The sequence below is a fragment of the Oryctolagus cuniculus genome, chromosome 12, assembly GCF_964237555.1.
Source record: "Oryctolagus cuniculus chromosome 12, mOryCun1.1, whole genome shotgun sequence".
NCBI classification, from domain to species: Eukaryota; Metazoa; Chordata; class Mammalia; order Lagomorpha; family Leporidae; genus Oryctolagus; species Oryctolagus cuniculus.
The window spans coordinates 101048066-101073993 of record NC_091443.1 but is presented as its reverse complement, the minus strand read 5'-3'; the positions used below and the strand labels follow the sequence as shown (position 1 = coordinate 101073993).

Below are 25928 nucleotides of genomic sequence, written 5' to 3'. Positions count from 1 at the left end.
AAGAAAAGATAAGCAATTAAAAGTTGTTTTCATCAAAACCCTTGCCAGCATAAGGTTAAAAGGGAACCAAGAAAGTTTGGCACAGCAGAGTGAAGTCACCACTTGGGCCAACCACATCCCACACTGGGCTATCTGGAAAGGAGTCCGAGTCCTGGCTCTGTTTCGGAATCTGGCTTCCTACAAGTGCACCCTGAGAGGCAGCAGGTGGTGGCCCGAGCACCTGGGTCCCAGACTCCTGGCTTCAGCCTGGCCCAGTTCATGCTGTTGCAGGTATATAGGTAGTGTACCTGAATACAGATCTCTGTCTCTGTCTCTCTACTTTTCAAATAAATAAAATTTCTAAAGTTTAGAAACAAGGGTGAGTAGAGGGAGGGCGGCAAATAACAAACCATAAGGAGTAACTGGAACCCACAGTTACTGTCATTAACATGTTAATAGAAAGGTACTTCAAATGGGCAGGTTTCAACTGCACTGCTTGAGAAGCCCACATCCCATATGGAATCTGACGGCTTGGGTTCAAGAGCTTGGGCTCTGCTCCCAATTCTAGCTTCTTGCTAATGCACACCCTTGGAGGTAGTTGGGTCCCTCCCACCCACATGGGAGACCTGGATGAAATTCCCAGCACCCACCCAACCTCAGCCTCGTCCAGCCCCCGCTGTTGCAGGCATTTGGGAAGTGAACTAGTCTGTCTTTCTCACTCTCTGTCAAGTAAGTGTAATTTTGAAAAATTAATTAATTTTAAAAAATGAGGATCCAGTGTTGTGGCACAGCAGATAAAGCTACCACCTACAATGCCAGCATCCCATATGTGCACCTGTTCGAGTCCCAGCTGCTCCACTTCTGATCCAACTCTCTGCTACAGCCTGGAAAAGCAGCAGAAGATGGCCCAACTCCTTGGGCCCCTGCACCCATGTGGAAGTCCTGGAAGAAGCTCCAGGCTCCTGACTTCGGATTGGCACAGCTCTGGCCACTGTAGCCATCTGGGGAGTGAAGCAGCAGATGAAAGATTTTCTCTCTCTCTCTCTCTTTGCAGCTCTGCCTTTTCAAATACATAAATAAATCATGGGCTCAACTGGCTAAGCCACTGTATGCAGTGCCAGCATCCTATATGGGCACTGGCTGAAGTCCAGGCTGCTCTGCTTCTAATCCTGCTCCCTGCTAATCACTTGGGAAACCAGTGGAAGATGCCCCAAATCCCTGGAACCCACATCCACGTGAGAGGCCCAGGTGGAGTTCTAGGCTTCTGGCTTCAGCCTGGTCCAACCCTGGCCATTGTGGACATCTGGGGAGTGAAGCAGTGGATGGAAGACCTCTTCTTCTCCCTCCCTCTCTATCTCCGCCTTCCCCCTACCCCCCACCCCCCACCGTAACTCTGCCATTCAAATAAACAAAGAAATCTTTAAAAAAAAAAAAAAATCTGAACAAGGGTTTCCAAAAGTAATAATCATCTCCACCCAGCAGCGCACTAACAGCAGTGTGGCTGATCTGACCTGTCGCAGGGGTGACTGAGCAATGCCTGCCGAAAGCCTGACATTCACCCTGAGGAATGCAGAGGCAAAGGACAAGAACAAGTGTGACAGGATCACTGGTAATGGAAAGGGGGGTACAACCTAATCGCTCAACAATAAGAAACTGGTTCAAGATTGCTGAAAGACAGGGGCCGGGACTGGAGTAGCGGGTAAAGCCACCACCTGCAGTGCCAGCAGCCCTTATGGGTGCCAGTTCGAGTCCAGGCTGCTCCACTTCCGATCTAGCTCTCTGCTATGGCCTAGAAGAAGCTCCTGGCTTTGGATTGGCCCAGCTCTGGCCACTGCAACCATTTAGGGAGTGAACCAGCAGACGAAAGATCTCTCACTCACTCACTCTCCCACTCTTTCTGTCTCTGCCTCTCTATAACTCTGCCTTTCAAATAAATAAATAAATCTTTAAAAAATGTTGAAAGGCCAAAAATTTGACTTTATGGTTTTCTACCTCAATAACCTTTGATATTTGACCTTTCAATCTCTATCAGAGAGATAGTAAAATTGGTTGAGTAACTGTATAGTAATCGAAGTGCCTGAAATACAATACTAATAAGTATATGTCCTTAGTCATAAAAGGCAAATAAATCTTTAAGATCAGCAGTACTGGGGCCGGCACTGTGGCGCAGCGGGTTAATGCTCTGGCATGAAGTGCTGGCATCCTATATGGACGCCGGTTCTAGTGCCAGCTGCTCCTCTTCCAATCCAGCTCTCTGCTATGGCCTGGGATAGTAGTAGAAGATGGTCCAAGCCCTTGGGCCCCTGCACCCACGTGGGAGATCTGGAAGAAGCTCCTGGCTCCTGTCTTCGGATCGGCACAGCTCTGGTCGTTGTGGCCATCTGGGGAGTGAACCAGCGGATGGAAAAACCTCTCTCTGTGTCTCTACCTTTCTCTGTAACTCTTTCAAATAAATAAAACAAATCTTAAAAAAAAAAAAAAAAAGATCAGCAGTATTCTGTGATATAGCTAAAACATATTTACAAAAAAGTGTATATTGATATCTTTCTTTATGACTACATCCAATTCAGAAATCTAAGCTGTAAAATTATGTTTTGTTTGACAATTGTTTTACATGCATGTGTTTCATTTTCTCAGCTGGCTAGCATGATACAAGGCAGACAATGTGAACTTAATAATCTGACATTTAACTAATACAGAAAAAAAAAAGAAACTGCTTCAATAAGCTACAATATCACACACAATCAAATATGTAAGGGGCCAGCACTGTGGCACAGCGGGTTAACACCCTAGCCTGAAGCACTGGCATCCCATATGGGCACCGGTTTGAATCCCAGTTGCTCCACTTCCAATCTAGCTCTCTGCTGTGGCCTGGGAAAGCAGTAGAAGATGGCCCAAGTCCTTGGGCCCCTGTACCTGTGTGGGAGACCCAGAAGAAGTTCCTGGCTCCTGGCTTCAGATCGGTGCAGACCTCTCTCTCTCTCTCTCTCTCTCTCTCTCTGTGGCCAACTGGGGAGTGAACCATTGAATGGAAGACCTCTCTCTTTCTCTCTGTGTAACTCTTTCAAATAAATAAATAAATCTTAAAAAATGTAAATAATTGTCGTACAACACTAGTCATCATCATAAATCATACACTAGATCAATACTTAAGGCAATTAGGAATGCTCCTGATATTGGATGAGAGGAGTCTGAAGTGTATACACAGAACAAACTCTAAGGCCGGCGCCGCGGCTCACTAGGCTAATCCTCCGGGTTCTAGTCCCGGTCGGGGCGCCAGATTCTGTCCCGGTTGCCCCTCTTCCAGGCCAGCTCTCTGCTGTGGCCCGGGAGTGCAGTGGAGGATGGCCCAAGTGCTTGGGCCCTGCACCCCATGGGAAACCAGGAGAAGCACCTGGCTCCTGCCATCGGATCAGCGCGGTGCGCCGGCCGCAGTGCGCCGGCTGCGGCGGCCATTGGAGGGTGAACCAACAACAAAGGAAGACCTTTCTCTCTGTCTCTCTCTCTCACTGTCCACTCTGCCTGTCAAAAAAATAAAATAAAAATTAAAAAAAAAGAACAAACTCTATTTCAAGTAAAAATGCATATTGTTATTGAAAAAGGCTAGAATACACCAAAATCTTAAAAGTATCCACAGATGATGAAATGATCTTACTTATTTTCAGATTCTAATTTATTAAAATCATTATTACTCATGTAATTTTATTAAATTATATATACATTTTAAAAATAATTATTTATTTGAAAGTCAGAGTTACAGATAGAGTAGGAGAGACAGAGATCTTCTATCCTCTGGTTCACTTCGCAGATAGCCACAATGGCCACAGCTGAGGCAGCAGCCAGGACCTTCTGGGCCTCCCATTTGGGTGGCAGGGGCCCAAGCACTTTGGGTGATCCTCTGCTGCTTTTTCCAGGCCATTAGCAGGGAGCTGGATCAGAAGTGGAGCAGCAGGGACACAGACCAGTGCCCGCATGGGTTGCTGGCATCACAGGCTGTGGCTTTACCCATTACGCCACAATGCTGGCCCCTAAATTATATTTTTAATATACAAAAAGAAAAAAATTGAGGTGCTCCTCATACAGGAGTCTAAACATCATTAATATCAACTTCTTTTTTTCCCCAAGATTTATTTATTTATTTAAAAGAGTTACACAGAGAGAGGAGAGGCAGAGAGAGAGAGGTCTTCCATTCGATGGTTCACTCCCCAAATGGTCGCAACGGCTGGAGCTGTGCCAATCCTCCGGGTCTCCCACACGGGTGCAGGGGCCCAAGGATTTGGGCCATCTTCTACTGCTTTCCCAGGCCATAGCAGAGAGCTGGATCAGAAGTGGAGCAGCCGGGATTCAAACCGGCACCCAGATGGGATGCTGGCACTTCAGGCCAGAGCGTTAACCTGCTGCGCCACAGTGCCGGCCCCAATATCAATTTCTTAAAGCCCATGTGGCATGACTCAGCAGGGGAATGCTGGCTAGAAAATCAATGGTATAACTTAATTAAAATACAAGATGCAGTCAAAACAAAAAGCTTCGGCATTCACCAGCGTGTGCAGCCTGTTGAAAGCGGCAAGCCGAAGTTGGGAAGAGCAAACCACAGGCAGGCAGTTGCCCGTCCTGCCTGGGACAGCCGCTCGGGGACCAGAGCTGAGTTCAGAAACACCAGCCTAGGCACGACAGCCCACTCCGCAGAGCCTTTGGCAGAGGCTCACTCCGGTCTGATGGGTCTGGATCCAGGCCTGACCCAGAAGTAAGTCCTGGTCCACAGGAAAGGCTAAGCCCAGAGCAAATTTCACTTGAAGGTCAGATGGTGGAATTCTGCAACAACATGTGCAAGCCCCCAAAGCAAAAAAGCAGGCGAGGCCCACAGCCTGACACTGCACCCTCTCGGGGCGATTTCCTCCTCCATGGCTGTCTGGAACAAAAGGGCGGGGGACTAAATCCCACGGTTTATTACTGTCTACTGGTTTGCCTAGGGAATGTTACCAAACATTTAAGTAAACCTATTGTTTGGGTAGGGGAAGGAGCATCCTCAATTTAGAAGGGCTCAACAGGCCCAATCAGCCCATTAGACAGAACCAGTATGAATGCATGATTATGGCGAAACCACTAGGTCTACAGACTTCAAACGCCAAAATCCCACCATAAACAAAAACAAACCAACAGAACTTATGTCGCCTGTGTGTATGGATCTTTGTGACTGCCACTTACGGGAACTGTGACCACTTCTGCATGGAGGCTTAGCACTTCCACGACCTCCCTAGCACGGGGTTCCCAAGTCGTAAAAGGCACACCCACAGTCATGGGTGTGCTCCCAGTGATCAGCCAATAGGAACGCCACCGCTGAGTAAGGACTCGTGAACGATTATTTCTGAAAGGAAGTCTCCTACTGAGAACACTTCAGGACCCAGTGATCCGGCTGAAGAAAGTTAGGCCGCATGCTTCGCGAAGGAAGAGCTTCTCTGTATTGACCACTGCATCCCCACTAGGTACTCAAGCATATTTGTTGAAGCAATAAAGTGAAAACTTCATGCTTGCAAATGGCCTTAAAGTTGTTCCAAATCAAAAAGTAAAATTGAATGACAAGTCCTCCCAAGGCTGTGTAAGAAAAGCCCGGCAAAGGAGCATCCGTGAGGGCAAACATGAAGAGACGGTCTGGGAAAGCGGCCCCAATTACACTGTTAGAACAGCGGGTTCCAAGGTAAACCACTCAATAAAGGGGCCTGGGCACCAGCTGAGAGGAATCCCTAACACATACAGTCGCTTGTTTCAGCAAAGGAGGCCCCCAAAATACTGGACCTTATCAGAAAGGACACTGGAAGCAAATTACAGCTTGTGATCCTGCCCTCACTCAGACCACCCTGTATCCACAGCTACTCGTGCTGCGCAGTTTGGTTCCCTAACCTTGGGAAAAAGCAGAGGGAGAGGCTTGAGAAATGAGACTGAAGTTGTGCAGGAGAAGGGAGGGCTTTCTAAGGAGAGCCTGAAAACTAGAACTCTGTTCTCTTCTAGGAGGCGGGAGCAGCACAGCTGAGGTGTGTATGTGTGTTCATCAAACCTCAACACTAAGCATAAGGTAGAATTCTGAAGCTTGATGATGTAGACAAATAAAAGATGGCACTATTCATTAGGCAGAAAATATACTGAGGCTGTTATAGGTAATAAATATCTATAAATGTACAAATGTCCACACATTCAAATCTAGAAGTTAAATAAAAAATGGTGCAGAAGTAGGACCAAGGACTGGTCACGAAGCTCGCAGGCTTTTCCCCTCAACATCAAAACTTTCAAACGGCCAACAGCATTAAACTCCATAGGCAGTTTTTCTTGGTAATGCCAAGTGCAGTAATGGTAGAACAATAAAAGTTCAGTAACAGGCCAGTAAGTTGGTGGAGACATTCTTATAAGACAAGGACACAAATAACACGCTGCAGATTTACAAAGTGAAAGTGAAAGGCAACATGACTGAAGAAACACTGGACTGTGAGATGATACGTCTGCTGTTGTTTATGGAAGGAAGGATGGAAGGAAGGGAGGCAGAGAGGGAAAAGGAGGGAGGGAGGGAGCTTCACAAGCAGTGGGTGAACTCTTCACCCCCCACAACTGATATCCTCTGAGTCCGATCATAGTTAATGATGGCTAAGAACTTGTTTGTTTTTATTTATTTATTAGAGAGACAGACACAAGGACAGCTCCCATCCACCTGTTTCCTCTCCAAATGAAGTGAAAGGGAGCTGGGGACTCCACCCAGTTCTCCCACCTGGGAGTCACCAACCCAAGCACTCGAGCCATGACCTGCTGCTTCCCAGGCTGCACATTAGCAGGAAGCCGGAATTGGGAGGAGAGCTGGAACATGAACTCAGGCATGCTGATAGGAGGGCATTCCAACAACTGACTTAATCTTTGGGTAAAATGCCCACCCTGTAATGGTCACAAAATTTTAAATAGGCAAATGTCAGTTACCCTCAGCTGTCTGTTTTAGGAAAAGGAGCATCTCAGGAGACAGCAGGGCAAAGCATAACAAGCTGGGATGCCAAGGGTGGTGCTGCCTTGGCTGCCAGGTAGAACTTCTCCACCAGGAAGGGGAGCTGCACCAGAGGAGAAGGGAAAAGTAACCAGGCTGAGCACAAGGTGCTGCTCCCAAAGGCTGCAGGGTGCCAGCCTGGGCACTAGCAAGCACCGACCAAGACAGCTGTGGTTCCCAGCGGTGGCACCGAAGGCAGCTCAACCAAACTCCAGTAGGATCAACAACATGGAAAAAAGAGGTCCACATTCCTGGACACAGAACAAAGCCTCAAACTAGGAATGGTAGAGCTAAAATAACAAGGAATTGTAAACCACAGGGAACTGGCTTTCACTCCTGTGCTGTCACTAATTACCTGGGGGAAGACCCCAAGCAGGCCTTAAAAAACAACTATAGGGGGATGCATTTGGCCTTGCGGTTAAGCTGTCACTTGGACAGTCACATTGCAGTGCTCTACCCCTATCTCCAAGCTCCTGCTAATGCGCACCCTGAGAGGCAGCGATGATTAACTACTCGAGTGAGGTCCCTGCCACCCACCCGAGCTTTGGTCCTTCCATTACAGGCATTCAGGGAGTGAACCTTCTGTCAATCTTTGCCTTTCAAATAAATAAAATAAATAAAAATTTTAAAACAAACAACTTTAAGGATTGGCTAGGCTAGGCCAGGCTGTAAAAGCTGAGTAAATTAATAGAACATATTTCTACATAAAATTAACTCCCTACCATATGACTGTATGTATCCATGCCCTCCAGTGTGCCAGCCCAAGGCCTGCTTATAGATCTAAGCGACTCCAAGTCACAGATGCTCTGAGTTGGTCAGTGGCCACTGTTTCATTCCATGCGTCACCTGACATTCAAACCATTAGCAAAAGAAAAAAGAAAAAAAAAAGTCTCACAGTGCTTCTCAGCAATGCAGAAGAAAACAGCTGCCCAGTGCACCCAGGAAACATCACCAGATCAGCCCTCGAAGGCACACTCCACACTCCACGGGGACGCCGCCGCGCAGCACAGAGACGCCCTGCTCGGTTCCCATCAGGACAGACAGGCAGGGCTGTTCTCGGCAGCCGCTGCCAAGGCTCTTTCCTTCTAAACTTTACTGTGCCTCTCTGGGACCCTCACATGCCTCCGGGCTGCCTCTCCTGACTAGAAAAGGACACCCAATATCCGACCTCAGCCCCAGACAAACCTGCCAAAGCTCCTGCTCCAGGGCCCTCCTGCGGATGCTTCCCTGAGTGCCGGGAACCAATGCCCTGCCTGCTCCCCACGTTCTCCCAGGGGCTCCCTTTCTCTTTCTCGAATGGTGAGCTTTTCCCTCAGCTCTTGCAGCACACTGTGGGCCGTCCAAAGCTGAGATCCTCCCCCACCTCCAGGAACCAACACACCTGGGCCCTGTGACTGGGGGGACAGAGAGGCTGTCACTGCTCCACACTCCCAGAACCATTCCTTCATTTCCTTCATGCCTCTCAAACCCCTGGCTGATGTCCCTGCCCACCCCGCCCAAGACGGCCTTCACGGAGCTGCAGCTTCTCTGCTCCACGCCTTGTCTGCCACAACCAAAGATGCTATCGATCAAGAACAGAATTCCATTGCAAACACTGTGACGAGATTCGTAGACGGTTGCACTTTGGGGAATCTCAGAAATGATCTGATGCAATGGCTTCCAAATAGCTGACTGCTACTGCTTACTGTACTGATGCAAAAAGAAACCCAGAGGGTGACTAAAATACAGATGCCTGGCACAAGGCACGTAGGACTGTGTTCAGAACACCGCTGGGGCCAGCACTGGGTTAAGCTGCTGCCTGCAGTGCCAGTATTCTATATGGTCAGTGTTTCGAGTCCCAGCTGCTCCACTTCCAACCCAGCTCCCTGCTAATGGCCTGGGAAAAGCAGTAGAGGATTGTCCAAGTGCTTGGGCCCCTGCACCCACAAGGGAGCCTCGGAAGAAGCTCCTGGCTTCTGGCTTCAGCCTGGCTTAGCCCCAGCCAGTCATTATAGCCACCTGTAGAGTGAGCCGGCAGATGAAAGCTTTCTCTCTCTCTCAATTTCTCCCTCCCTCCCGCCCGCCCGCCCTCCCTCCCCCCTTCCCCTCTCCATTAATACTCCCTTCCAAATAAATAACTTTAAAGAAGAAAAAAAATGCCTCTCTCCCATGTCCACGCAGTTGGGTCTGAGTCCCAGTTCCAGCTCTTGACTCCAAGTCACTGCTAATGTGCACCCTGGGAAAGAGCTGATGGCTCATGTTCTTAGATTCTTGCCACCTATGTGGGAGACTTGGATTGAATTCCTAGCTCTCGGCTTCACAGCCCCAGGTGCTGTGGGCATTTGGGGAGTGAAACAGCAGATGGCGGCTTGCTTTCTGTTTCTGAAATAAAAACCACTAAAAAATTAAAAATAAAAATCAGAGGCCTACACTGTGGCATAGAGAGTAAAGCCACTGCCTGAAGTGCCAGCATCCCATATGGGCACCAGTTCCAGTCCCAGCTGCACCACTTCCAATCCAGCTCCCTGCTAATGCACCTGGGACAGAAGCAGAAGATGGCCCAAGTGCTTGGGCCTCTGCTACCCACGTGGAAGACGCAGAGGAAGCTCCTTGCTCCTGGCTTTGGATCAGTTCTGACCATTACGGCCATTTGGGAAATGAACCAGTAGATGGAAGATCTCCCCCCAACACACCCATAACTGCCTTTCAAATAAATAAATACTTAATAATAAAATAAAATAACAGATGTCCAGGCTCCAGTCGTGGAAACCCCAACTCAGCAGGGCTGGGATGGGCCTCAGCTTTTTGTTGCTTCCCAGTTGACTCCAGTGTACCGATCCTGTCCAGCCTCTTCCTTTCCTTCCTGGAGAACAGAGGCTCAGAGAGGTAAAGATCACCCGATAGTCACCAAAGGCCACAACACAGCTGACAGGGAGGACCCAACGCTGGAGGCCCAGACTCAGCTCTTGAGCGCTGCCCCTGAACCCATGCAAGCCACTGAAAGTTTGCTGAGGGCACAGGATCCCTTTAGGGTCCGCACAGCCAACCTCATATTCCCCTTTGTTCCACCACTTCTTCCCCACCACATAATCTGCTTTTACCATGGTTATTCCCTCTTGCTATTTTATTCATTTATTTGAAAAGTAGAGTTGGGGCCAGCATTGTGGCGCAGTGGGTTAATGCTTTGGCCTGAAGCACAGGCATCCCATATGGGCGCCGGTTCGAGACCTGGATGCTCCATTTCTGATCCAGCTCTCTGCTATGGCCTGGGAAAGCAGTGGTAGATGGCCCAAGTCCTTGGGCCCCTGCACCCACATGGGAGACTCAGAGGAAGCTCCTGGCTCCTGGCTTCAGATCGGCACAGCTCCAGCCATTGTGGCCAATTGGGGTGTGAACCATCAGATGGAAGACTTTCTTTCTCTCTCTCTCTGTGCAACTCTGACTTTCAAATAAACAAATAAATATTAAGAAAGAAAGAGAGAGAGAGAAAGAGAGAGAGTTACAAACAGAGAGAGGGAGAGACAGAGAGAAAGGTCTTCCTTCCTCCAGTGGTTCACTCCCCAAATGGCTACAATGACTGGAGCTGGGTTGATCCAAAGCCAGGAGCCAGAAGCTTCTTCCTGGTCTCCCATGCAGATGCAGGGGCCCAACCAAGCACTTGGGCCATCTTCTACTGCTTTCCTAGGTCATAGCAGAGAGCTACTTAGGAAAAGGAGCAGCTGGGACACAAACCAGTGCCCAAATGGGATGTCAGCACCATAGGCGAAGGCTTAGCCAACTACCCCTCCTGCTATTTTTAAGCCCCTCCCCAACAGGCAGTCACTAAGTTATTAACTGGTATTTCTAGGGTTGGAGCTCAACCTGGAAGTCTAATTGTCATCTAACCCCTAAGCACCCTGTGTCTAACTCAACTTCCTCCAACAGTCTTCCCCATTTCACTAGACAACAACTCCTTCCTTCCAGCCACCTATGCTAAAACATCCCTTTCCTTCAGACCTTTCCAACTTCCCATTCAAAACATATCCAAGTCCAACCGTCATCCTCTGTCTCCTGGATTCCCACAAAAACCTCTGCCGGCTCCCTTTGCTCCCCTCCTCCCCAGTGCAGTGGTAAAAGCAGAAGTCATACCACAGCCCTTCTCTCCTCAAAACCCAAGGTCAAGTCAAGGCTTTCCCATAGCCTGCACAGCCCAAAGAGCTTGCCTCGTCTCCTGAGTCCCTGCTCTCACCCGGTGCATCCTGCCCCACAGGCCTGTGTACCGTCAACAAGTGCGCTGGTCTGGCGCCCACCTCTGCCTGCAGCCTACCTGCGCGCTCACTGCCCTGCATCCTTAGGGTCTCTGGCCCATGTCACTTGGCAGGACCCTTCTGTGACCAGCCCATGGGAAGCCCCCCTCCCCTGCTTTGTCTTCACAGAACTCCCCAGCACCTGACACACAGATCAGAGTGGCTCATTTCCTGATTGTCTGGTTATGCGCTTCGATGTGCCTGCTGGAAGGTGATCCACCGCGAGAAAGGGGAACAGTTTGATAATTCAGCTGTCTAGACTGAGACTGTCCAAAGACAGTCAGAGATTCCCAAGCAGGTTTATTACCAGTCAAGCATTTGGCAAACATGCAATGTCTTTTGTGCCTAGCATTTAGAACTTTAACGAGCCCTTCGGCAGGGATGGGAGCTCGTCAGCAGGAAGGACCTACTTGTCTACAGCCCTTGTCGATGAATCCTGGACCCCTATCAGCATGACTAAATTAAATGTTTTATCAGCAGGGAGTGCCTGCTAGCCAATGTCCCCACTACAAGGTCGTCTGTCTTGATGGCATCAGTGTCACACTGATGGAAACAGGACGCCAGCCCTGAGACCCACAGGCAGAGGAGGCCACAGGTGCTCTCGAGTCTTAGAAAGGAGGTACAACCCTGCAAATGAACTGAAATCAGTGTATTACACTTATTTTTAAGATTTATTTATTTATTTGAGAGGCAGAGTTACAGAGAGGGAGGGAGGGAGGAAAGGAGAGGGGGGAGAGAGGGAGAGAGAGGGAGAGAGAGGGAGAGAGAGGGAGAGAGAGGTCTTCCATCCTCTGGCTCACTCCCCAAATGGCCACAACAGCCGGAGCTGGGCTGATCCATAGCCAGGAGCCAGGAGCCGGGAGCCTCCTCCAGGTCTCCCATGTGGGCACAGGGCCCCATGTACTTGGGCCATCCTCCACTGCTTTCCCAGGCTATTAGCAAGGAGCTGGATTGGAAGTGGAGCAGCTGGGACTCAAACTGGTGCCCATGTGGGATGCCGGCACTGCACCGCTGTGCCACAGTGCCAGCCCCTGAATGTTCTTTAAATGGGCAAATTGTATGACATGTGAATTACACCTCACTGTAACCATTATGTTTCCTAAAAAGATAAACAGAAAAGGGGCTGTAACTGGAGGGAGCTGCGATTTTGCAGGCACAGAGGCAAAGTGACACAGAGCTGAGAATTGGACCCCCTCCCTCCCTTGCCTGAGACAGACCACTGCATGTTAGAGGGGAGCAATCCAGAGACCTGAGAGAAGAAGGGCAGGAGCCCTCCTGCTCATACCAGTCTGGCTGAGTCCTTCCCACTGAATTGTGTAAAAGCATCACCTCACGTGTGCAGGCCCTCAAGCCTCCACTCCCTGAGCAAAGGGCACCAGGAAAGCTCCCACTCTCTCTCCAACCCTGCAGCCCACGTGGCATGGATCTGAGGGTTCTACCAATCTCATCCAACAAGGCAAGCTCAGTCCCAAAGATTCCAAAACTGAGAGGAGCACACTGTTAGTCTTGGGGTATCCCCATGGTTGTCTAGGTCAGTGCAGGAGCTGAGGGGCCAAGGGGTTTGTCAACAGTCTCCCCCCAGTGCCCTGCTCTCGTTGCCCCTCTCTTGCCCACCCCACCCCATCCACATGCAGACACACCCCAGCTTACCCCTGGGTTATATCCCCTTAAGCCCAATGCAAATTGCAAACATCCTAAAAGTAGAAAACGCACTGAATACACTTAGCCTACTGCCACAGCTGACAGCCCATTCCAGGACCCCCAGTGAAACTTCACCACCACCACTGCAAGGTGGGGCCTCTGAGGGGCAAGCGGACCATGAGGCCACGCCCCATGCACACACTCACAACTGCATGAGTGATTCCTGACAAAGAATGAGTCTGGCTCCATCTCCCCCTGCAGGCTCACCTGGCCTCTGCCGCTTCCACGCAGCAGGAAGGCCTCAGCAGATGCAGCTCCTCGATGCTGGACTAGCCAGCTTCCAGACTGTGAGCCAAACAAACCTCCATCGTTGAGACCACCACCCCCCCCCCCCCGGTCTGTCGTACTGCGGGACAACAGCACAAAGTGGACCACCTGGCCCGCACCGACCACTGCGCCGCAGTGACACTGCACACCTGGGGCGGCCCAGGAGCTGCAGGCCCCTGCTGCTGCCCAGCCTCAAGAGAGCTGCACCCCAGACAACGGATCCAAATGCAAACCCAAGGATCGTTTCTACTGAGTGCCCATCGCTTTCACACCACTGGAAGGCAGAAATCTTCAAAGCGCAGACCTCATCAGCTAGTCTACTCTTATCCTTATCTTCTCGCCCTGAGTCTACTCCCTCAGGGTGCATTTTTCTCTCACTTGCTCCTAGTGCTCTTCCTTATCCCCACCTGGCTCCCTTGTCTCTCCTTCCCTCTCAGAGATCTGGGTGAGCTCGGCTGCCAGGGCAGTCGGCCCTCTGCAGGAAAGCAGGGGTCAGCCAAGGCACCCTCCCTGGCAACCCAGCCTGGCATCGTGGGGTTACCATGGGCGCCTCTGCACGTGTCCCTGGTGTTCCGACGGGATGATGGAGATGTGTCCAAGGAGAAATCCCTATGTGCTTCTCCACCATCAGACAAGAAGGGCTATTAAGAGCCCTGACCCTTTAAGATGCACTCTAAAATGTCTACAGATGAAATGGCATGTGTGTTTGAGGATTGATTCAAAACACAGGCGAAAAAGAGCAGGAAGGGGGTATGTAAATGAAAGGAGACTGGTCAAGAATTGGTAACTGCTCAACACCCATGAGGAGCAAGTGGAGGTTCATCACGGTATTTCTTCTGCTGTAACAGGAACCAGAACTTCTCTAGTGGATTTCATAGGTTCCTACAGAGAACAGTCACCAAAGTGATACCCGTTAGGACAACTACTGTCTTTAAAAAGGAAAGGAGGAAGAAAAAAGCATTATCAAAATGGGAAGAAACTGGAGTAACTGTGTACTGCTGGTGGCAATACAAAACGGTGCAGCTACTTTGGAAAATAGCATGGCAGGGGCCTGTGCAGTGGTGTAGAGGTTAAGCCTCTACCTGCAGTGCCGACATCCCATATGGGCACTGAGTCAAGTCCCATCTGTTCCACTTTCAATCTAGCTCCCTGCTAATGTGCCTGGAAAAGCAGCAGAGGATGGTCCAAGTGCTTGGGCCCCTGCACCCACATGAGAGGCCCAGAGGAAGCTCCTGGCTTCTTCTGGCTTTGGCCTAGCCCAGCCCCAGCCCTTGTACCAGTGGATGGATGATCTCTCTCTCTCTTTCTCTCTCCTTTCTGTATCTCTGCCTTTCAAATAAAAATTGAAAAACAGTATGGCAGCTCCTCAAAAAATTAAAAACAGAGGGGCAGATGTTGCAGACAGTGGGCTAAGGCACCACCTGTGACATCAGCATTCTATATCAGAGCGCTGACTGGAGTCCTCACTGCTCTGCTTCTAAGCCAGTTCCCTGCTAAGTTCTTGGGCCACCGCTACCCACATGGAAGACCTGGATGGAAGTCCAGGCTCCTGATTTCAGTCTGGCCCAGCCCTGGCTGTTGTGGCCACTTGAGGAGTGAACCAACAGACGGAATATCTCTTCCTCTGTCTCCCCCTCTCTGTCACTCTGCCTTTCAATTAAGTAAAATAAATCTTTCTTAAAAAATTAAACACAGGCCGGTGCCACAGCTCACTTGGCTAATCCTCTGCCTGAGGCACCAGCACCCTGGGTTCTAGTCCCAGTTGGGGTGCCAGTTCTGTCCTGGTTGCTCCTCTTCCAGTCCAGCTCTCTGCTGTGGCCCGGGAGTGCAGTGGAGGATGGCTCAGGTCCTTGGGCCCTGCACCTCCATGGGAGACCAGGAGGAAGCACCTGGCTCCTGGCTTCAGATCGGCACAGTACGCCGACCATAGTGGCCATTTGGGGGTGAACCAATGGAAAAAAGGAAGACCTTTCTCTCTGTCTCTCTCTCTAACTCTGCCTGTCAAAAAAAAAAAAAATTAAACACAAGAGTACCCATTATGTCCAATAATTCCAATGCTGGGAATATAATCATAAGAATTAAGACTAGAATATAGAGATATGTGCACACCCATGTATGTGCAGCAATACCCACAACACCCAAAAGGAGGAAGAAACCCAAGTGTCCATCAGTGGATGAGTAGATAAATAAAATGTATACATACAGTAGAATATTTTTCAGCCTTAATAACGAAGGAAATTCTGACACACACTACACATGGATGAACACTGAAGACATTATGCCAAGTGAAATAAACTGTATACAAAGGGGCAAATGTGAATGATTCCACCTGCACGGCATCACTAGAGTAGGCAAATTCATAACAGACAGAAAGAAGAAGGGTGGCTGCAGGGCCTGGGGGCAGGGAGAGGCAGCTACTGTTCAGTGGGTAGAGTTTTAGTACCAGGTGTGCAGGGTGTGGAGACGGTGGTATGGACTCCATGCCACTGAACGGGATGTATGCTGAAAATGCTAAGTTTTGTGAAGTGTATTTCACCACCAACCAACCAAACCCAACCCAACCCAACCCAAGGAACAGAAAAAGATCTCTGTATCCAAACTCTCAACTCTTCGAGGCCAGCTCAGGTCAGCCGGGACATCATACCTTAGTGAGGTTCTCAAAACAAGGGTGTGGTGAGCGTTGCTGGGGAAGCAGAGCTGCGGAGAAAGCAAAAACTACCTAGGCACATGGTCTAGTGTCCACACACCACCTAAGGAAAGAAGAAAAACAAAACGCTTTTTTAATGAGCTTGAAGGTCAACATGAAAATAAGGAAAGACAGTCTTAAAAACTAAAGCATAACACAGTGTAGGTGCAGCCCCGAGAGAAACCTCTAGGCATAAGTCAAAGCAGATCCCAAATGAAGCCCCAGACAAACCCTCCCCAGCCCCAGCTCCAGCCCCGTTCCCTTCCTGTCTCAGAGCCCTGCCACTTCCTGGCTCATGACCGGGGCAGGATTCTTCACCTCAGGGCCTGTTTCTTCAGACGTAAAATGTGGCTATTACAGAGATTAAGTGAGTTAATATCTGCAAAGCTCTCCCAACGCCGCCTTTCACAATGCGATCACGTGTTGTGGAGTCCTCTGCCCATCCATCTCAGGGACCAGCCAGTCTCAGGGCGCCCGCCGACTGCTGAGGGCAGCTTGGCGAGAGACGGGCTGCAGCCCGGCCCACCCTTCACACAGCTCCTCCTCCAGGGCTCAGGGTGCCGCTGGGGAGCAGGGGGCTTGCGAGTGGGAAGAGGAGGGGAGGGGCAAGCGGAAGCAGCGACAAGGACGAGAGGAACTGGGGAGAGCCGGCAGAGCTGCAGCTGCCCCAGACTCAGGTTTCACTGCTACTGCTCGGGGAGACTGGTAGGTCCGGGCGGTGCTTGCCCCACAACTGACAAGTTCTTACTTCTGCACACACTCCTGCTAGTCCCGCATTCCTTCACCTGACTTGATTTTTGTCTGAACTCTGACGGACCATTAGCGGGGATTCCAAACAGGCACAGAGACAGCATTAATGGAAAACTAGAAGCGAACAAAGGAAACCAATGATCCCAACTCCTCAGAGAGCGAACAAGGAAGCCTTCCCTGGGGCTCCTCCTTCTCTTACTTGGACCTCGCTGTTTCAAACATAAACCAGCAGGCAGGCCCTGTACCGTATAAATGAGGACAAAAATCAGAGTCGGGGTCAGGGGGTGCCTGAGGCCTGTCATCCAGTAAGAATAAGCTCCAGGGTGCTCTGGTGAGTGTACCTGGTTATTTCTCCCATTGACCTTGGTTCCTCCAGCCGTGGGACCCTATGGGTTGCAGTAACATGGGTTGGTTGCAGAGGGGGCAAACACACCTGAGCATTAGGCTTCACTGACCCCGGCCAGGTCACTCTCATCACGTGCTCACAGGCACATCTCACGGCTGTACAGGAGCCGGACAGTTTCCGACTCATGAGTGAGACAGGACTAATGCTCAGCATCCCCCCGCTCCCAAGGACCAGGCTGGCCCTGATTCAGACTCCGACCTGGGCGGTCAGCTTTCACATTGCCATTTCCCAACACCCTCATCTTCCCAAGGAGCTGCTGTGTATGGCACAAATTTTCCTTCAATTTGGTATTGAGCCATTTACTACAGCCCTTGGCACAATTATGACACACCTTAGGGTGTTGCAAGAACGGGATTAGAAAACACTGTTCTAGATTATTCTAGATTAGAGATTCCTCCAGCACCAGAAAGATGAAGGGCTCTCAGAGCCAGACAAACGGTAGGAAACCACTAAACATAAGCTGCTTACTCTTCAGGCAAGGCAACTGAGGCTCGGGGAGTGAGGTGCTTAAATGAGGAAGATGCACATTCCTGCAATTCCAACCTCAGTCTTCCCAGGCACTTCTCCGTCAGATGCAAAAGACAGGTCTACCCAAGCCTCAGATCAGTGACTTCAGTCCTGGGTGCACACTATAAACACCTGCGGAGCAATCCTAACCTCGGCCTCAGCCCAGACCAGCGAAATCACATCCTGGGTGCGTCCCTCCCACCTTCCCAAGCAGCCCCCCAGCCCCACACTGCTCCCTGTACTCCTCCTGCATCTTCTGCCTCAAGGGCTTCTCTCCATCCTCACTGCTCTTCCCTGTGGTACCCACACGGCGCACTCTCTCCTCTCTCTGCTCAAATGCTTCTCTGACTTCCCCACTTAAAATAGAAAATTTGCTTCCTCACCTGCCATCCCTTCATTTTTCTCCATATCACTTTCTGTATCTCTCATACTTTGCGTTTTCCTTGTTTATCGTCCATGAACCAACACGTACTAGAGTATGAGCTCAGGAGGGAAGGATTTCGTTTTGTTCCCAGCTCTATTCCCAGTGCCTAGAACAGTGCCTAGCACCTAGCTGGCCCTTGAGGATTTATTCTAGGAATTAATGAACACACCAGAAACACGGATGTCAAACATGACTTGCACTGGAAGATCACAGAAAAGCCGATTACACCAAAACCACTTTCTACATCGATTTCATCTCAGCCAAAGCCTTTTTCAAAACAGGCTAGAAGCCTAATGAAATAGAAACCATAGAAAAATAAGTTTTTCCAGTCAATGAATCCAATCCAAATGGGTTTGTAAGTCGAAGACAATGGAGACTGTGGAGACAGAAAATAAAGTTGAAAGAAAGTGATGGGACAAATAGATTTCAGATACCATCCTGGTTTGTGCAGGCTCACAAGAAAGCCAAGAGCAGGCGTGGCTGCACTCAGACAGGAAACGGTTTGCAGCAGCCCAGAGCAGACGGACGCCTTTCCTGGGTAACAGTCTGTGTCACTGCCTGCCTACCGCCACCCCACTGACCTGACACACACTGGCCACATGTCGAAGAGGACACCCTTTCTTCAGCTCCGTTTCAGATCCCACTTCCACAACTCAATGAAACCACTGGAAAGACTTGAAGCTTTTCCAAAGTGGGGTGCACTGAAACCCTTTGTCAAGGCAGTCACTCAGCAGCTGGGGAGTGTCCTGCCACCACCAAGTCCCACTGATGCCACCTGCTCCATCCCATGCCTGCCAAGCCCTTGGCTATACTCTCTCCTTCGCCACCTTGGCCTCTCCCCACACCACCCTCAGTCATCCCGCATGTCCAAGTCTGTCTGATCTTCCCTGAAACACCCTTCTCATCAGGTCACTATCTCTGCTCTGAAACCTAAAACCAACAGCCTACTCACCAGACCCTACCCTCAGGGCTAGCTTCCATGAACGTCCACTCTGGACCTAGCCCAGGGCTACTGATCGTGTATTCCAGCAGCTGCTCCTTCATGTGCCTCACAGTATGAAGTCACTGTAAGAGATGAGATTGTGGAGGCTGGAACAGACTGGACCACGTCTCGCATCTCCAATCCCGTCATGAGCACTTCATTCTCCTCCACACCGTCCACACTCACTCTCTCCAACCCCAGTTTCCACACTGCCCTTTCCCTCCCCCTCTCTGGAAGGTGCACACACGTGAGCATGTACATCCATTCACTCAGTGACACTCTGTGGGTTCCAGGGTGAACAGAACAGACTGGGTTCCTGCCCGGGTGGCACCGACAGCCCACTGGAGGGAGTCAGCTAGTCACAGAGCCTGTCTCAACTGGGCTTCCTCACCTGAAAGGATCGGGAATGAAGATATTCTCAATTCTGAAGCAAGGGAGACAGCAGCCACACGAATACGGGAAAGAGGTTTGGGCAAAGGGAAGAGCAGGTGGGTTGGCCTGAAGCAGCAGGGGAAGGGGTGGGTGAGGAGGTGAGCGAGGCCACTGCAGGGCTGTGGCTCTCACTCTGGGGTGGAAGGCGACAGGAGGTGATGATCTCTGAGAGTTTAAAGTTTTTTATTTACTTGAAAGGCAGAGAGACAGACAGAGAAGGAGACACAGGAAGAAACATAGGCAGAGAGAGAGCTCTTTCACCCACCAGTTCACTCCCTCAAATACCCACAACAGCCAGGAGCCAGGAACTCCACCTGGGACTCCCATGTGGGTGGCAGGGACTCAGTACGTGGGCCATTACCTGCTGTCTCTCAGGGTGCACATTAGCAGGAAGAAGAAGCAGGAGCAGAGGCAAAGCAGGACTCAATGCCAGGCGCACCAATATGGCACATGGACATCTCAAGTGGTATCTTAACTGCTGTGCCACAACACCCGCCCAACTTATATTTTAAAATGATGCTTCCCTGGGTAAGCATTTGGCATAGGAGTTAAGACACCCACTTCCCATATTGCTTCAATGCCCAGCTCCGGCTCCTGATTCCAGCTTCCTGCTAATGCAGACCCTAGGAGGCAACACAGATGGCTCAAGTCACTGGGTTCTGGTTACCCACAGAGGAGACCTGCATTAAGTTCCAGACTCCCAGCTTTGACCTGCTCCAGCCCTGGCTGTTGTGGGCATTTGAAGAATGAACAAACAGATAGGGGCTCTTTCACTCTCTCTGATTCTCTCTCCGCCCTTCAAATAAATAATTAAAATATTATTAAAATGATCTTTCCCCTCTTGACTATACATCTCTGCCATTTATGATTAAGAACAATTGAGGGGGCCGGCGCCGCGGCTCAATAGGCTAATCCTCCACCTAGCGGCGCCGGCACACCGGGTTCTAGTCCCGGTTGGAGCGCCGGATTCTGTCCCGGTTGCCCCTCTTCCAGGCCAGCTCTCTGTTGTGGCCAGGGAGTGCAGTGGAGGATGGTCCAAGTGCTTGGACCCTGCACCCCATGGGAGACCAGGAGAAGCACCTGGCTCCTGCCTTCGGATCAGCGCGGTGTGCCGGCCGCAGCGCACCAGCTGCGGCGGCCATTGGAGGGTGAACCAACAGCAAAAGGAAGACCTTTCTCTCTGTCTCTCTCACTGTCCACTCTGCCTGTCCAAAAAAAAAAAAAAAAAGAACAATTGAGGGATCTCCTCCTCTTGTGAACATCCCCAAATTTTCTAAACTGAGAATATGTTATTTCTTAAATGAGGGGGAAAATGATCTGTCCAACTCTTAAAGCTCAAACCCCACCTTAGCGGGCTGGCACTTTGGTGTAGTGGGTCACGCCGCCACCTGCAGTGTCAGTATCCCACATGTGTCTCTCTGTTCAAGACCCGGCTGCTCCACTTCCGGTCCAGCTCTCTGCTATGGCCTAGGAAAGCAGTAGAAGATGGCCCAAGTCCTTGGACCCCTGAACCTGTGTGGGAGACCTGGAAGAAGCTCCTGGCTCCTCGTTTTGGATCGACGCAGCTCCGGCCATTGTGGCCATTTGGAAAGTGAACCAATAGGCGCAAAAGCTCTCTTTCTCTGTCTGTCTCTTTCTCTAACTCTGCCTTTCAAATAAATAAATAAATCTAAAAAAAAAAATTCTACCGCAGCCCCAAAGCCCCTCCCCTCACATTTGCCAGGGCTGCACCTCACAACCCAGCCAGCAGGCCACCAGGATGGATAAAGCCAGCAAGAAGTGGCTCAGCTGCCCCGGACGGCAGCAACAGACACTCATGGAGCCCGCTCGCCGCCCTCACTCCTTGAGGGCCTGTTGCTTAGCATGTCCCTTCGGGTGCCTTCCCCGCAGGGCCTGTGTAGGTCCTAGTCTTTCTCTCAGTTGGCTTAATTAATTCCCGGTAATTAAAGCCACTGTTTGGTGATGAACTACTAAGAGTATGACCTCTCCCAGGGGTGTAAATATTTTAAAAGAGGACTCAAAGATCCAAGTGCAGACGCCTTCAGACGGTGGAATGACAGGCACTAGGGTTCATACTGCATGAACAGGGCTCTCTGCTCCTAAAGGGGGCAGGTGCCTCAGGAGACAAGCAAAACATCCAAAGGTGAGAAGACACCACCACCCCTCCCCTACATGCCCATGCCACCCATTCTGGGAGCTAGAGAATGCTCCCCATGGTAAGCCAGCCACCTTACAGGGTGACCTGAACACCAGTAACCACCACCCCTAAAAGGAAGGCTCCTGAGGACTTCTTGTCTGGCAGCAATTGCTCTCCAGCTGCTTGCAGCGAAAGACTCCTACAGGGCAAAAGTCATCTCACGTGCTTCTCTCGTGCTCCAGAGCTCTGGGCCCAGCCCTGCAGCCCTGCAGCCCTTTCACCTGCACCTGCACCTGCACCTGCACCTGCACCTGCGGATGATGGAGCAAGCAGGGCTCCGCGGCAGGAAGGCCCTGTGGGACTGTAAAGACGAGAAAACACTCATTAAGGGTAACGGTGGTACTGACCACACCTCCACTATTTTTAAGGCCTAATGAAGTGCTAGACAGTGAAGCAGCCTTTACAACCTTGACCAGTTCAGCTCTGGTCTGGAAAGATGAGAGCAGCCCTTCCCCACCCAGAACAGAGTACAGCCGGGCCAAGCCCAAGAGAGTCTGCAGAGCTGCTCAGTCAGTGCCCAGCCCTGGGCTCCCTTCTCTGAAAAACGCAAAAATGGCCACAGACATGTCTTCAGTCTCCACTGGCCCCGTGCTAGCTCGCGGTCATGCTGGACACCTGCCCCCAGAACCTATCCCTACAGCCCCACTCTGCCCTTCGCCTTGCCAAAGAGACAACTCCAACTTTCGAACCGAATTGGCAGAAGGCGTGGAATGTTGTAAACCACAGCAAATCAAGGGAATAAGAGTGGAGCCAGAGTCCATGCCGCTGGTTTACACTCAGCTCCAGCCTGCCAAGGCCAGTGTGGGTAAAGTGTTCCAATACCCAGTACTGGATGAGAGCAAGGAGCAGTCCTCCGCAGGGCACGTGAGGCCCACATGGGAACTCTACAGGCCCTTCCTGTGCCTCAGACCCAGGCCTCCAGCACCCCGTGTCAGCATGTGGGCCACACCAGAGAGCAAGCGACTTCTACAGAGGCACCTGACTAACTAAGGAAGAAAATACACAAGCCAAGCTAGAAAGGCAGTTTACTGCTTGTCTCCAAAATGGAAACTGATTCACTGGTTGGTTTGTAAAGAAGGAATGTAACCCTGTATAAAAATTCAAGTGGTAGGAAGAAAATATAAAGTATGTACCAGCCCCTTTCACCACGCAACAGCAAAAACCTTGCATTAGGCCCTTCTGAGTTGGACCCTGCTGCAGGTAGGTCTCAAGTTCTCTGGACAAACTGTGCAGCTGTTTGCAGAAGAACCTCAAAACCCCCTCTGGGCCACTTCAAAAGTTTCTGTTAAAAATGTTTCAATTGTTCAAAAAAAGTTGTAGATTTCAGGATCTCCCAGTGGTCCCAATAACCTGGCGCCCTCCAGACAGATATAAACTGAAGCTCCACAGACCCCAGCCCAGCACACACTGATCAGAGACCAGGCGTTAACGTGGCCAGCAGACACTCCTCTCCCTCGCTCAATCCTGCAGCAGTCTGTCTGCTGCCAGCCACACCTGCAGCAGCACATCCCCAGGCACAGAGAGAAAGGGTTTACTCACACCTCTCAGCGCATCACCTTCAGAACCTGCCTACAATGACAAGGCAGGGACTAAGGAAACTCACACAGGGAGCAGACGTCAGCCTGTAAGTGCGGTCAGGAGGAATGGCTCTGGCGACACCGAATGTGAAGGGTGATCCTTAACTTCTCTCCTGGAAGGGGCCGGCTGTGTCATTTCTATGCACACACGTACTCACTGCAAATGCCTGGCTGGAACAGCGCTTTGGTCCTCTGAAAAGCCTCAAAATGTTTAGCTAATGGATATCTCATCCTACACCCCTGGAGGAAGTGAAGGCAAGCTCGGGACAGATGGGAACACAGACCACACGGGTGCATCTGATTGCTTCAACTCAGCCATCCACAACTCTCCTACCCAGAATGCTCCTATTTTTTTAAGAACAGAGAAGTAAAAAAATCTTACATATAGAAACGACCTAATACAAACACCAAAACAGTAGTTCTAGGTTATAAGATTTACTGGTGAGTTGTACTTCCTGGGTATGCCTATGTGTAGACTCTAAGTTTTTTCTGTTTTGCTTTTTTTTCAGATTTATTTTTACTTATTTGGAACAGAGTTACAGAAAGAGGTAGAGACATAGAGAGAAAGGTCTTCCATCTGCTGGTTCACTCCCCAAATGGCTCCAACAGCTGGAGCTGCACCAATCTAAAGCCAGAAGCCGGAAGCCAGGAGCTTCTTCCAGGTCTCCCATGTGGGTCCAGGGGCCCAAGGACTTGAGCCATCTTCTGCTGTTTTCCCAGGTGCATTAGCAGGGAGCTGGATCAGAAGTGGAGCAGCCAGGACTTGAACAGGTGCCCATACGGGATGCTGGTGCTGCAGGCCGGGGCTTTAGCCTGCTGTGCCACAGCGCCAGCCCCGACCCTAAGTTTTCTACCTCTGTATGTATTTCTTGTGAAATTACTCCTAGAATTTTAATTTTTAAAGATTTATTGATTTGAACAGCAGAGTGCCAGAAAAAGGAAGCTCTTCCACTTGCTCGTTCATGCCCCAAATGACTTCAACAGCAGAGAACAGGCCAGACTAAAGCCAGGAGCCACGAACCGCATCCTGGCTCCCACAAGGATAGCAGGAAACCAAGCATTTGGGCTATCTTTGTTACCTTCTCTGGCACAGCAGCAGGAAGCTGAACTGAGAAGCGGAGAAGCTGGGATCCCAACTGGCACTCCAATACAGGAAGTGGGTGTCAAATTAACCCACTGTGCCATAATTTAAGAACCCTAGAGTTCTGGGGCTGGTATTGTGGCATAGCAATAAAGCTACCACCTGCAATGCCAGCATCCCATATAGGCACTGGTTCATGTCCTGGCTGCTTCCTTTCTGATCCAGCTCCCTGCTGACAGTCTGGGAAAAGCAGCAGAAGATGGCCCAAGTGCTTGGGCTCCTGCCACACACGTGGGAGACCTGGATAAACTCCTGGTTCCTGGCCCAGCCCTAGCCATTGCAACCATCTGGGGAGTGAACCAGTGGACACAAGATCACTCCCCTTCTCTCTGTGTAACTCTGACTTTCAAATGAATAAATACATCTTTTTTTAAAAGAAAAATAATAGAATAAAAACTGTAGTTTTTACAGAAAGACAATTAACCCACAATCTAGGTTAGTCTGTTTGCAGTTATTTTTCACTGTAGATAAACACAGATTCAAAACTCCAGGGGTCCACCATTATTCCAAGGCTACAGAAGCACAAGAAGCACAGGAGGCAGTGCTGTGGCACAGCAGGGTGTGTGCCAGCACCTGGGGCGCCCACACCCGTGTCAGGGGCCCAGTTCAAGTCTCAGCTACTCTGCTTCCCAGTTCAGCTTCCTGCTTCTGTGCCTGAGAAAGTGGCAGAAGATGGCCCACATGCTGGATGGAGTTCCTGGCTCCTGGTTTCAGCCTGGCCCAACCTGGTTGTTATGAACATTCAGGGATTGAACCAGCTGATAACTTACAGCTTTCTCTGTCTCTCTCTGTCTCTGTCTCTGTCTCTCTCACACACACACACCCCTTACATTTAAAAAGAGAGAAAAGAAAGAAATACAGGATGAAGCTCCAATCTCATGGGGATCCCAATCCAATAAGAAAGCTCACCACGCAGGCAAGTGTTCTGGCACCGTGTTAAGTACGCACGCACGCACGTGTGAGCACACACACACACACCCGCCCCGTGCGATGTCAGCATGGACATCCCTTATCAGAGTGTCAATCCAAGTCCATGTTACTCCACTTCTGATTCGGCTCCCTGATAATTTGCCTAAGACATAGAAGATGATGCTCAGGTCCCTGCCTCCCATCTTGGAGACCGGTATGGAGTCTCTGGCTCCAGCTTCTGTCTAGCCCAACCCTGGTCATTGCAACTATTTGGGGAGTGAACCAGTAGATGGTGTGTGTGTGTGAGACTCTGCCTTTCAAATAAATAATAAATCTTTTTTAAAAGATAAAGAAAGCTTGTCATTACCTACTGAGTCTAGAGAAGGGATCATTATTATATTCCTTTTTTTAAAAAAAAATATTTATTTTTATCTATTTGAAAGAGTTACAGAGAGAGGTAGAGATAGAATCTTCCATCCACTGCTCCACTCCACAAATGGCCCCAATGGCCAGAACTGGGACAATCTGATGTCAGGAGCCTGGAGATTCTTCTAGGTCTCCCACATAGGTGCAGGGGTCCAAACATTTGGACCATCTTCTGCTGCTTTCCCAGGCACATCAGCAGGGAGCTGGATTGGAACTGGAGCAGGCAGGACTTGACTCAGTGCCCATATGGGATGTAGATCC

The 25928-nt window shown here is 50.3% G+C and overlaps 1 protein-coding gene across 3 annotated transcripts in view; it reads right to left on the bottom strand.

Moving 5' to 3' along the window:
• Positions 1 to 25928, bottom strand: part of ZNF592 (zinc finger protein 592) — a 55407-nt gene that overhangs the window by 25294 nt on the left and 4185 nt on the right. For 2 of the 3 annotated variants that reach the window (XM_051834234.2, XM_070054559.1), the window contains exon 2: positions 15875 to 15980. The gene's annotated coding sequence lies outside the window, so the exon portion shown is untranslated. Of the gene's footprint in view, positions 1 to 15874; positions 15981 to 18955; positions 19069 to 20763; positions 24593 to 25928 lie in introns of those variants that run through there. The other variant, XM_070054558.1, reaches the window with a different exon arrangement.